Source organism: Diachasma alloeum, unplaced genomic scaffold, assembly GCF_001412515.2.
Source record: "Diachasma alloeum isolate Michigan unplaced genomic scaffold, Dall2.0 Dall_scaffold_00421, whole genome shotgun sequence".
Classification (NCBI taxonomy): domain Eukaryota; kingdom Metazoa; phylum Arthropoda; class Insecta; order Hymenoptera; family Braconidae; genus Diachasma; species Diachasma alloeum.
In genome coordinates this window covers 47,041-58,473 of record NW_021680560.1, presented here as the reverse complement: position 1 = coordinate 58,473, position 11,433 = coordinate 47,041, and positions in this window count along the sequence as shown.

Below are 11,433 nucleotides of genomic sequence, written 5' to 3'. Positions count from 1 at the left end.
TCTTTCAGCACTGTTATGAAAAGCTTTGGTAACTTCAATTACCCCATGGCATTAAAGGATATTCCCAAGTTCGAGAAAATGAATGAATTGTCGATTAATATACATTGGAATCGACAGTGACGAAGAATCAGAGAAAAAAATGGATTGTGCCCCTTTATTTGAACAAAAATTTTCCAGCCACACTGCAAGAGGAAGAAAGAACAATTCACCTTCTCATGATTGAAAAAGAAGACATCCTCGATGGTGAACAGGAAAGAATTCATCACTACACATGGATCTCGAATTTGTCTCGTTTAGTTGGTACACAAATTTCAAAAGTTAAACGTAAAACATTCATATGTGACAGGTGTTTGTGTCACTTTTTCAAAAAAGAGGCTTACACTAATCATAGGGTCAATTGTATATCGATCAATAAGTGTCGAATGATTTTTCCTCATCGTGGTGAAAAATATTTAAAATTTCAAAATTTCAAAAATCAACTGACTGTTCCATTTGTTGTATACGCTGCTACTGAGTGTTTATTGGAAAAAGTCTCCGATGACAATGATGTATATACCAAAATATACCAAAATCATGTACCATTCAGTGTTGCATTTTATGTGAAATGTAGCTATGATAACTCAAAATCGGAACTCTCGATTTTACGTGGAAAAGACTGTGTAGAGTGGTTTATTGAGCAGCTACATATTTTAGCTAGAAAAGTTGATGCTGAATTACAAAGAAATGAGCCCATGAACTTGACTANAATTTGTAAAAAGATGATGGATGGGGAAAATAAAACAATAGTTTGTTAAGAAAAAAAAAGTTTTTTTATTCAATAAAAGGCCTCATACATGTGTGTCTTTAATCCACCCAACGACTATGCTACCAGTTTCATCTTCTTTTGTTACTCGGAACAACAACAACAATGCTATAAGCCAAAGAAAAAATATTCCCACTGCTGCTGCCAAAAATAATATTGTGACGGATGATTGCTCATCTTTTTTGCACTGATATAAAAACTCATCTAGTTGTACATAATATTGTGGGAGATATTCAACGTATTTTTGCACCATCTGAGTAACATTGAGATTTCTAGCAGTAATATATTCCGCTGATATTTCTACAAATTGTTGATAGCCAATCATCGTTGCATACGATGTATAAGCCTCACATCCTGTCTTGACTTGAAGAATTCCTGTGCCTGAGATATTCATTGCATCTCTCTACTCTCCTCCATATGAAAAATTCACCTCGTCTAGAGAGAGGTGAGTATAGCCAGCCCTTTTCTGTTTGCTTTCGATATGACGCAAAGGTGGAACTCAGTTTGATACTACAATTAGCAAGTGGTGACAGTTGTCTGCTGGTCATAAACATTGCAGCCTTACAAATTGGTTGAGAAGTAGCATCATAGAATGGGTACTTTAATTGACAAATATACTGATAATCATCTGTGGTCAAGCATTCGGCAATGTCTTTATAGTGTGCCAAGGTATAATGATATTGGCTAAGCAGCAGGTAGTCGCCTCGAGGTTGAATGTACGCTGACCCTTGGCGGTTGCCGAACACTTGAGCCGTAGGATATGGATACATTTTGTACAATTCCTATGTCTTTGAGTTTAACAGTAGGATTTTCAATATTACATCTAATTTCCCATCATCAAATCCAAACTTTACCTTCAATTTTTCTAGTAAATCATCAGAACGTGGTTGTTCAATCGAGAGAGGGAGAACCAATGACTGATCCTGTCTCATTGCAATGAAATTATTGACAACACTTTCCAGTTTTGTATAAGTGAATAATTCAAAATGAATGACTTCTGCGTTTGCGGAATGTATGGGATCAATTATCGTTTCCAGAAAATACATGTACATATCCAGCTCGATTTCCAAACGTTTCGCTTGATATCGGATGTTATTGAGCATTCGATGATGAAGAAATGATGGGAATTTGCCCTCTTTTTGTGGCTCTTTAATTAATTTGACGGTCTTCAAAAAATCTTCGACACAAGTTTCATTTTTATTTCTCAATTGATCCAGCTGATCATATAGGTGATGTAATCCTATTTGAGCCAAATGCCTGTGACAATCATTGATCGTTCGATTCAATATTTCCTCAGAGTTGAGTTGGATTTCATTCAATGATCCGAAAAGAGTTTCTGTGATAATTCCAACATATCCAGAAGGTAGACATTCACTTTCCTCAGACACTGATTGATTCATGAAAAACAGTAATTGGTCCATATATTTTTCTTCTTCCTGAACCCACCGCAACCGATTTTCACCACAAAGTACAGTCACGCATGTAATAGCCTCTGCATAATATTTACATTAGAGGGATCCATGGAATATACATTTCAAATTTTCGCTCTCTCCTATCTCAGAACGATAGTTGAAAATATGAAGAAGCAATGTGAATTTTTTCAAATTTTTTAAATACTTTTATCCGACCTGAACAAGCTTTTGAATTTCTTATGACAAAGTACATGCGAGAGAGTGCATAAAGTTTATTTGCATGCGATTTCATCAGAATTGATTGAAATTATTATGAATCTCCATCGATTACTTGATGTAAACGATGAAAAGAACTCAGACTTTTTTTTTACATTTTTCAATCAATTTGTTATTGAATTAAAAACTATGATTTTCCCTTGAAATGGGTTTTTTCGAGACTGTCTAAATGCCCTTTGAACTAGACCGATTTCGTTGAATTTTTGTAGAACAACTCTTCAATTATCGGACTATCATCTAACGAAAGAACGAATAATTTATATTATTCCAAATCACCGAAAAATGCAAAATAAAATCCTCAAATATGTGGGCAGTGACAAGTGCTTGGATCACTTAGAACTTTCATGGAGNCGATATGACGCAAAGGTGGAACTCAGTTTGATACTACAATTAGCAAGTGGTGACAGTTGTCTGCTGGTCATAAACATTGCAGCCTTACAAATTGGTTGAGAAGTAGCATCATAGAATGGGTACTTTAATTGACAAATATACTGATAATCATCTGTGGTCAAGCATTCGGCAATGTCTTTATAGTGTGCCAAGGTATAATGATANTTATTCCAAATCACCGAAAAATGCAAAATAAAATCCTCAAATATGTGGGCAGTGACAAGTGCTTGGATCACTTAGAACTTTCATGGAGGCTATTACCTGAAATGGAGAAGGTCAGCCATCTGGCGAAACCTTTTCCCGGATTATCCGACGGACCTGGTCGCACCCAATAAATTACTCTATACCTTCTTTATTTTCTATTTTGTTGATTCNATTGCAATGAAATTATTGACAACACTTTCCAGTTTTGTATAAGTGAATAATTCAAAATGAATGACTTCTGCGTTTGCGGAATGTATGGGATCAATTATCGTTTCCAGAAAATACATGTACATATCCAGCTCGATTTCCAAACGTTTCGCTTGATATCGGATGTTATTGAGCATTCGATGATGAAGANACATAATAGAATTATGGCTGTGATAAACAATGAAACTAACATATATTTTTATAAATGAAATTATGAATATCAATAATGTTTAGAATATCCAAGTGAATCGACGATTTTTCTTTTCATGATTTCAATTCTTCTCAACATTTTGAACTGAACATCAGAGCTTTTACTAAATACCATTTTTGATTCTATCTAATAAGATAATGAAATGATGAACAATATTTCATTTTCGGAAATTTAGACCTTTTTCCATAAGCAACTCATGGAAAATGAATTTCCTACTTTCTAAATCATTCTTGGTAATAGGTAACATATCCAGCGTTCTAGCGGTGATCCATTCCATAAAAAATAATCAAGTTTTCGGAAAGTTCAACAATCGTAATTATTTATTTATACGACAGAAATGTAAAAAAAATACCATGACCCAGATTGTAATTTGAATATAGCTAATTATGTTTGAATTTTTTCAAAATTTTCTAATGCAATTCAATTAAACAAATCAATATTTCAAACTCTGTGGTATGTAGTATTGTAGAGTAAATTTGTCCCGATTTCAATCCCTTGAAGTTTCCGTTGGTGGATTAGAATTATTCAAATAATTTTCCAACGAAAACTTCAAGTCCTCTCTCGTGCAATTGGATGACGACTCCCGGTATTTTTGAACCACTAGCATCAACTTTTGTTTGCTGGCTTTATCTTTCGTAAGCAGATCATTATATTCACTTACGAGAGATACACTTCTTTCAGCAATATCGTTTGTGACATGGAGAGATTTGACAATTTTGGAAGCGGCAACAAAATCATCTCTACTCTCCTATGTCGTAGGGTCAGTATTCAAGAAACTAGAATCTATTTTCAATATTTCAAAAAACTTCATGGTATTTTCTGTAACAAAAGAATCTAGAGTGGAGTCTTGGATGAATTTTGCATCGTTTATTCCCACTTTTCACTTTTTTAGATCATACATAAGAGCAGTACGAGACTTGATGGCCTGGCACATCTTTCTGTTACAATATGCACTCACATTTTAATCGAACAAAGCGAGAGCTATCAATTCCTCTGACAAGTACCAAAGGTGATTAACGAACTTTTTGAATGCAGCCTTGTAATTCTTCCCATGCTTATCAATAGTAACATTCTCTGCTAAACGTTTCAACAATATCAAATCATTATTGGGAGCTGCGACTGCATTCGAAGCTGTGAACCACACTTTGTGATACACGAGGACGACGAAAATACATACATTTACTAACCCTGAAATTTCCTGAGCTGTCAATCGGAACTGATCCCGAAACAAGAAAATTTTCAAGGAATAGATCGCCTTGGCCATTCACCTGGCATGATGAATAGGAATCAAAGCCCGAAATCGATTCCCTTTGGGAAGATTTCCTCCGAGGAACAGCACCACCAGCTCCGAAAACTCTTGGTAATCCTTGCGAATGTTGTCCTCCTACAAAGTGAACAGGGAATAGTCTTTTTCGATACGGGGGCACAAAAAAATTTTGTGCCGAGAGTGAGTTTACAGAACGAACCGAAGGCGAGTCCTGCAAAAAATTGTTGATGACCTAATATCGAACGATATTTTTTGTTATTTTGTGCGTGAAGAGCGTTTTACGAACGCGCAGTGTGCGTGAAACGTTGCTTCACGCACAGAGTGACGAAAAAAATATTTCGTGTTATTCATAATTTGAAAATGTGCTAATGGAATCGCTAGAGAAGTGTACGTCTATCAATTTTACACTATCATCAACAAAAACATAGCTAACCGTCAACTGTGCTTCAGCAAAATGGAGAATATCAGCGATGTTGTCCGGCAAGGCTTCCTTCACAGTAAGATCCGTAACTCCCGGTGAAAATTTTCCTTTATCTAGGCTACTCCAGTGTTCTTGGAACCGCTTGAAAATGGAGACTTCGGGTCCTGATGTACATCCCATTGACGTGTCAAACACAGCTTTCAAAAGGAGTTCGAAAACGTGATGCCGGCATGCCATATACAAGAGGTCCCTCCCGATTTTTTCTTCCAACAGAACACAAGCACCCTTTTCACTTCCTGTGTTACTGGAAGTGGTGTCAAAGACCATCGAGCAGATCTCATCCAGGACACCCCATTCCTCCAAGCTATGGTATACTGCTTCTACCTGCCCTATTCCAGTCCCTCTTCCAATCGCGGGCACACTGAGCAATTGGTGAAAATCATGTCCAGATACGAGAACTTGGAGTCTGTCGATCATTTCAAGTTTGTCATCTGGCGATGGTAATAGTTTGCCGTCCCAATGTACCGTCAGAACATAACATGATTTATTTTTCATGTTTTGCCTGATGGTATCACTGAGCGACTTTCGATGTACTTGCCGGTTTCGACGCACAGTTTCACGGCTCAAGTGGACATCGTCCAAAGTTACGCCAGCAGTCCTGAGAGCGACTCCTAGCACGCGTGCTGCCACNTGTCATCTGGCGATGATAATCGTTTGCCGTCCCAATGTACCGTCAGAACATAACATGATTTATTTTTCATGTTTTGCCTGATGGTATCACTGAGCGACTTTCGATGTACTTGCTGGTTTCGACGCACAGTTTCACGGCTCAAGTGGACATCGTCCAAAGTTACGCCAGCAGTCATGAGAGCGACTGCTAGCACGCGTGCTGCCATCCGATCGCTAACTTTGGCACGATCCAAAATCGCAGTGATGTCTGGAGTCATGATTTTCAACTTTTTGGCCCTTAATGATGGTAATACTAGCTCGAAGTCACTGTCAACTCCATCGTCGTCCTCAATATGTTTCAATATCTCATCGATGTCTTCATCGTCATCGAAAAGATAATTGCTATAATTAGCAGCAATCCCGCTCATTTTTTCTAAAAGTCAAAGAAATAAGTGGGAGAAGATTAGACATGAGGGGAAAGTTGATAGGGGAAGCTGGAATAAAACTGACCCTGTTGACTGTTTTTTCATATATTCATAACTCAGGAACAAATTCAGTAGCGAAGTGGTAAAGAGTAACAAGTCTGTTCAGCTAATTGGCCAGTTTTCGCGGAATATCTCTGAATCTAAGAGAGACACCGAAATATTCGTTAAGACCTTTTTTGTAGCTCTCATTTGGTTCTACAAAAAACGTTGTGAGGAAAATTTCGCTCTCTTACATTCTGAGATATTTCACAAAAAAACGAATAGGGAATGAGTCGACTTATTACCCTTTACCAATTCACTACACTGATAGAATGATTCATTTATTCCAAACGAGATTCGCTAACTATCAACGAATGGTAGAGATGAATATGGTCAAATAAATATTCGTGAATAGTTAACGAACGGTTCACTTGAATGGCGAAGGAACGAATGAACATTTGGCGAGACCAAATAGACCCTAACCTCCAATCAAAATCCATTCGTTAACAATAACTAATCCGTTCTATCAGTGTACTGAATACATCAATAGAGCTGAGGTTGAATACGTCATGGAGAAGAATTGTTGGTTGAATAAAAAAAAATCTAATTTCATCAACAATTCAATAAGTTATCAACATGTTTAAAAAATCAAAAAGGTTTGTTTTACCTCGCCTTTGCCTGTATAACGACACAATGAGTGTACAACCACATTGATATATTCTAAGAACACAACGAGTGCATAAACAATCGATTTGTTATGAAAACAAGCAGTTGACCGCTCCTATATTGCAGAAGGCATGTGAATGTTACTTTATGTATTATTTGTATTTTAATTTTTTATTTCTACCAATTCCATTGGTAGCAATAAAAAATACCATTCCAAGCTTTCGAATGGATCAATAGCAATTCTCTTTTTCAATTTACAGGAGAAATTATTTTCTTACGTCATATTCCTATCCCAATTTTTCGTCAAGTTATTGTGCGAACAAGGAATTTAGGGAACACCAAAAATGTAAAATCGCTTATACGAAGTTGATTAATTGAAATTCCTCTCCAAAACTTTGTATAAACGGGTACATATGTTTTGATTGACCTAGATAGATGACATCGAGACGAGTATTTTGAAAAAACAAGTAGATATCTCGATTTTTGCACACGTGAGCGCGCGTACAAGGATGTTGATAAAAAAACAGAAAAAGAGGAATATCTCGAACACTTTGTATGAACAGGTATAGATGTTTTAATTAATCTCGGTAGAGGATAATGAGACGAGTATTTTGAAAGGTAAGAAAATCTAAATCGGTCCAATAAATTTAAAGATATTCGTGAAAAACGATTTAAAAACGAATCGCTTCATCTCAAAAACTACTTAACCGATCGGGCTGAAATTGTGCACAGAGTTATTTCTCGTTGAGACCTATAATCTGACCAAATTTCAACTTTTTATGAATTATTTTAGCCACTTAATGACTCAATTGACCAATTTCAAAACCAATTCCAATTGACCAGTTCCAAAAATTGACCATCGGGAAGGTGGTACTGGATATATTCACATACAGACATGGTCGCCAAACTTCGTATTTTTACGTTTCAGACCATTCTACATCATTTCCCATGAAAATTAGAGAATGTGAAAATCGGACCATTGCAAAGCTTCCATTCGGAAGCAAAAAGCGAAATCAGGTGCGTAGTTTTGGAGATATTCCATATAGTAGATTTTCAGAAAAAGTCAAATATCTCCAAAACCATTGATCTGATTGAGCCTGTCTGAAATGNGACCATTCTACATCATTTCCCATGAAAATTAGAGAATGTGAAAATCGGACCATTGCAAAGCTTCCATTCGGAAGCAAAAAGCGAAATCAGGTGCGTAGTTTTGGAGATATTCNTTCATCAACAATTCAATAAGTTATCAACATGTTTAAAAAATCAAAAAGGTTTGTTTTACCTCGCCTTTGCCTGTATAACGACACAATGAGTGTACAACCACATTGATATATTCTAAGAACACAACGAGTGCATAAACAATCGATTTGTTATGAAAACAAGCAGTTGACCGCTCCTATATTGCAGAAGGCATGTGAATGTTACTTTATGTATTATTTGTATTTTAATTTTTTATTTCTACCAATTCCATTGGTAGCAATAAAAAATACCATTCCAAGCTTTCGAATGGATCAATAGCAATTCTCTTTTTCAATTTACAGGAGAAATTATTTTCTTACGTCATATTCCTATCCCAATTTTTCGTCAAGTTATTGTGCGAACAAGGAATTTAGGGAACACCAAAAATGTAAAATCGCTTATACGAAGTTGATTAATTGAAATTCCTCTCCAAAACTTTGTATAAACGGGTACATATGTTTTGATTGACCTAGATAGATGACATCGAGACGAGTATTTTGAAAAAACAAGTAGATATCTCGATTTTTGCACACGTGAGCGCGCGTACAAGGATGTTGATAAAAAAACAGAAAAAGAGGAATATCTCGAACACTTTGTATGAACAGGTATAGATGTTTTAATTAATCTCGGTAGAGGATAATGAGACGAGTATTTTGAAAGGTAAGAAAATCTAAATCGGTCCAATAAATTTAAAGATATTCGTGAAAAACGATTTAAAAACGAATCGCTTCATCTCAAAAACTACTTAACCGATCGGGCTGAAATTGTGCACAGAGTTATTTCTCGTTGAGACCTATAATCTGACCAAATTTCAACTTTTTATGAATTATTTTAGCCACTTAATGACTCAATTGACCAATTTCAAAACCAATTCCAATTGACCAGTTCCAAAAATTGACCATCGGGAAGGTGGTACTGGATATATTCACATACAGACATGGTCGCCAAACTTCGTATTTTTACGTTTCAGACCATTCTACATCATTTCCCATGAAAATTAGAGAATGTGAAAATCGGACCATTGCAAAGCTTCCATTCGGAAGCAAAAAGCGAAATCAGGTGCGTAGTTTTGGAGATATTCCATATAGTAGATTTTCAGAAAAAGTCAAATATCTCCAAAACCATTGATCTGATTGAGCCTGTCTGAAATGCAAACGGTTTTTATTAAAAGAGTCAGGTTCTCTCCAATTTTCAAGTTGATATCTCAATTATTTCGAAGGCTAGAGAACGTACAAGGATTTTATGGAAAAAACAGAAAACCAAGAATACCTCAGGAACTCTATGAAACGGCTATATATGTTTCCATTGCGCCCATCTGAAATACGAACCGTTATCATAAGCGGAAGGTTCTCTCCTAAATTCAAGTGGACATCTCAATTTTTACGAAAGCTAGTGAGCGTACAAGAATTTTATCGAAAAAACAGAAAAGTGAAAATATCTTGAAAACTTTGTAGGGGCGGGTATATAGATTTTTATTGATTTAGATAGGAGACATTAGGACTAACATTTTGAAAGAAAAAAAAATGTGATCGATCCGCTAGTTGTGGAGATATTCGCGAAAAACTATTTAAAAACAACTCGCTTTTTCTCAGGAACTATCAGAGCGATTGAGTTGATCTTATGCACAGAATTAGTCCTAGTTGGGACCTGTAGTTTGACCAAATTTCAGATTTTTTGAAACTTGTTTTGTTAATTTATTACTCGATTTTCTAAAACTTTATTTCTTAAAAGTGGGGGGGGGGCGACGACGACAAATAGACATGATCGTTAAACTTCGTATTTATACTTTTTAGACCATTCTATATCATTTCCAATGAAAATTTAGTCCATACGCTAGGGGTATTTCTGTGTACATTGAGATGTCCATTAGATTTTATTACTGGATTCTATGTTTTCGAGGTCACTGATTACGAATATGATGATCGTTTGTGCGAAATCGTGGGCAGTCTCTTTGTTTATAACAATTTAATTGTTTAAAACGGAATATCGTGGAAATGGTTGGCTATAGGAGAAAATGTTTCAAACAAAAACTGTTCCTTATCGNAAACTACTTAACCGATCGGGCTGAAATTGTGCACAGAGTTATTTCTCGTTGAGACCTATAATCTGACCAAATTTCAACTTTTTATGAATTATTTTAGCCACTTAATGACTCAATTGACCAATTTCAAAACCAATTCCAATTGACCAGTTCCAAAAATTGACCATCGGGAAGGTGGTACTGGATATATTCACATACAGACATGGTCGCCAAACTTCGTATTTTTACGTTTCAGACCATTCTACATCATTTCCCATGAAAATTAGAGAATGTGAAAATCGGACCATTGCAAAGCTTCCATTCGGAAGCAAAAAGCGAAATCAGGTGCGTAGTTTTGGAGATATTCCATATAGTAGATTTTCAGAAAAAGTCAAATATCTCCAAAACCATTGATCTGATTGAGCCTGTCTGAAATGCAAACGGTTTTTATTAAAAGAGTCAGGTTCTCTCCAATTTTCAAGTTGATATCTCAATTATTTCGAAGGCTAGAGAACGTACAAGGATTTTATGGAAAAAACAGAAAACCAAGAATACCTCAGGAACTCTATGAAACGGCTATATATGTTTCCATTGCGCCCATCTGAAATACGAACCGTTATCATAAGCGGAAGGTTCTCTCCTAAATTCAAGTGGACATCTCAATTTTTACGAAAGCTAGTGAGCGTACAAGAATTTTATCGAAAAAACAGAAAAGTGAAAATATCTTGAAAACTTTGTAGGGGCGGGTATATAGATTTTTATTGATTTAGATAGGAGACATTAGGACTAACATTTTGAAAGAAAAAAAAATGTGATCGATCCGCTAGTTGTGGAGATATTCGCGAAAAACTATTTAAAAACAACTCGCTTTTTCTCAGGAACTATCAGAGCGATTGAGTTGATCTTATGCACAGAATTAGTCCTAGTTGGGACCTGTAGTTTGACCAAATTTCAGATTTTTTGAAACTTGTTTTGTTAATTTATTACTCGATTTTCTAAAACTTTATTTCTTAAAAGTGGGGGGGGGGGCGACGACGACAAATAGACATGATCGTTAAACTTCGTATTTATACTTTTTAGACCATTCTATATCATTTCCAATGAAAATTTAGTCCATACGCTAGGGGTATTTCTGTGTACATTGAGATGTCCATTAGATTTTATTACTGGATTCTATGTTTTCGA